This window comes from Mus caroli, chromosome 5 (genome assembly GCF_900094665.2).
Source record: "Mus caroli chromosome 5, CAROLI_EIJ_v1.1, whole genome shotgun sequence".
NCBI lineage: Eukaryota > Metazoa > Chordata > Mammalia > Rodentia > Muridae > Mus > Mus caroli.
In genome coordinates, this window is record NC_034574.1 from 122,706,901 (window position 1) to 122,709,531 (window position 2,631).

At 48.5% G+C, this 2,631-nt stretch overlaps 1 protein-coding gene across 2 annotated transcripts in view; it reads right to left on the reverse strand.

Moving 5' to 3' along the window:
- Phkg1 (phosphorylase kinase catalytic subunit gamma 1) overlaps positions 1-2,388 on the reverse strand; it is an 11,926-nt gene extending 9,538 nt beyond the window's left edge. For both annotated transcript variants that reach the window (XM_029477011.1, XM_021163296.2), the window contains exon 1: positions 2,232-2,388. The gene's annotated coding sequence lies outside the window, so the exon portion shown is untranslated. The remainder of the gene's footprint in view (positions 1-2,231) is intronic.
- Between the last annotated feature and the right edge of the window lie 243 nt (positions 2,389-2,631).

The following is a 2,631-nucleotide window of genomic DNA, read 5'->3' on the forward strand; positions in this document are numbered from 1 at the left end:
AAGGAAGGAAGGAAGGAAGGAAGGAAGGAAGGAAGGAAGGAAGGAAGGAAAAGAAGAAGAAAACAGACCTAGTGGCTAGTGAGATCTATATAGCAAGTTCTAGGCCAACCAGGGCTACATGAGACCTTGTATCAATAAAAAAGGGGGAGTGAGGGCAGCTGGATATTGAAAAGAAAGCTTAGTGGCTACAAGCACTGGCTGCTGTTTCAGAGGCCCAGGCTCAAATTCCCAGCACCCACAGAGCAGCTCACAACCATCTATAATTCTAGTTCCAGGGAATGAGGTGCCCTCTACTGGCCTCTATCGGGACCAGGAGGACATATGGTACACACATAGAACAGTGATACATGAGCCGGGTGTGGTGGCGCACGCCTTTAATCCCAGCACTCGGGAGGCAGAGGCAGGCGGATTTCTGAGTTCGAGGCCAGCCTGGGCTACAGAGTGAGTTCCAGGACAGCCACGACTACACAGAGAAACCCTACACAGAGAAAAAAAAAGTGTCTTTCTTTTTCTCAATAAAAAAAAAAAAAAGAACAGTCATACATGTAAAATCAAGATAATCTTACTTTAAAAAAAGCCAAGCACTGTACTGGAGCTAGACGAGTGATGCTTGGTCTCAGATTCTGCTATTACCTCCCATTAGACTGTGATGCTTAGATGTGCCTTCTGCCCAGCACCGGTGTTTGGCAAGTGCTGGGTATGTTTCAATGGACAGGTGATGCACTGTATAAGTCTTAGTTGATGGATACGGTAGATCCTACCTAGCAATGACAAGCAAGACTCCAGTAGTCCTGGAGCAGAGTGGACAACACCGTAAGGTTTTGTTTTTTGTTTTTTGGTTTTTTTTCCTTTTGAGACAGGGTCTCACTATGTTGCCCTGGCTGGCCTAAAACTCATAGATAAATAGATCTGTGTGCCTCTGCATTCCTAGTGCTGTCATCAAAGGCATGTGTCTCCATGCCTGGCATGAGTCAGTTACTCTTATTTCTACTTTACTTTAAAAAATAATAATTTAATTTTATGTGTCATGGTGTCTGTGTGAAGGTGTCGGATCCCCTGGAACTGGAGCCGAGGGCAGTAATGAGCTGCTACGTGGGGGCTGGGAATTGAACCCAGGTCCTCTGGAAGAGCAGCCAGTGTTTTTAACCACTGAGCCATCTCTCCGACCCATCTTATTTTTATCTTTAGGTGCTAGCGATAGAACCCAGGGTGTTGAGTATGCTAGGCAAGCACTCTGTCACTGACTGAGCTGAGCTACGCCCCACCCTCACCGCCACCCCACCACATCCCCCACAGCCCTGAGTCAGGGTGCTCAATCTTGGATATGGAGAAGCTAAGCTGGCCTATCTTGTTCCAGGGACATAGAGGCTCCTACCAGGAAACTGAATTCCTGCTCCAGACCCAGGGTTTGAGAAAGGCAGAAAATCACCCAGCAATAGGAAGAGGCAAGCAGGCAAAGGGTACATGCTTCATGTCCACTTCCAAGAAAGTCTGGTCTCCCAAGGGGCCCAATTTGCTGACCAGCCAAGCGGCAGTGCTGGCTGCCTCAAGCTGACCTTTGCAGGAAGCCTGGTGTCCAGAGACTGGGTGCCTGGTTACCAGAGGAAGGTTTAGAATAACAACTGTCTCCTTTGCCAATAGCAGGAACCAGGCCTGTGTGCTGACCCTATCAACAGCCAACAGAGCCCGAAGGTGTTAGTATGCCTTGAAAAACAAGCCTCTTTGCTGAAAGGCCATTCTAAAGTCCCAAGATGGGCATGTATGCCCCTCACTTATTATCTAGGCACAGCAGATCCCTTGCGTGAGTTAGTTCAGAGCAATTCTTGGTCCACACCAGGTTGCCAGCCTGAGCCAGGCTGGTCAAATTCTGGCTGTGTTTACCCTTTCTGATAATATACGTGTGTCCATCTCCCTGTTCTTAAGGCCTGACTTGAGCCAACCATGGATCTGGATTTACTGCTTCATTATCCCCTGACACTTGTTCCAAGACTCCCTAGGGGTGTGGAGATGTTCTAAATGAGAATAGATAGTCTAATGTTTTGGAATTTGATATTCCAGAAAGCTAATCAGAGAACACAGCCAGATCCATGATCTGTAGGTAACTGCCTGACAGGTGCTCTGAGAATCCGTGCTCTCCCAGGATTAAGGGGAAATGGGTCAAACAGACCTGGAAGGGGTTCCTGTCTTTGCCTCACAAGCCCATTGCTCCCATCTACTGCCTGGCTACTCACCGTGAGGTCCTTGTAGGCCCTTGAATGGAAGTGACAAGAATTCCAAAGGTACTGGAGCCCTTGGGAGACAGCAGACCACAAAGGACTGAAGCTGTGTCCTGAGCAGACACTTATTGGAGTTGCTGTCTTGCTCCTCTTGCGAGACTTTGGTACTTGGTGATGGAAGGCTGGCCTGCCAAAAATAAATCACAACTGCAAACCTGGGATGCAGGCCAAGGTCCAGCAGGGATAGGCCTGGGGCAAATGGGATGCAGGCCGAGGTCCAGCAGGGATAGGCCTGGGGCAAAACTACATCAGGGGTGACACCTGGCGGAGCCTGGGGAAAGCACACGTGGCAGGGATAAAGCAAATGGCTCAGAGGAGACAAAGCCTTTTGGTTTTTTTTTTTTTTTTTTTTTTT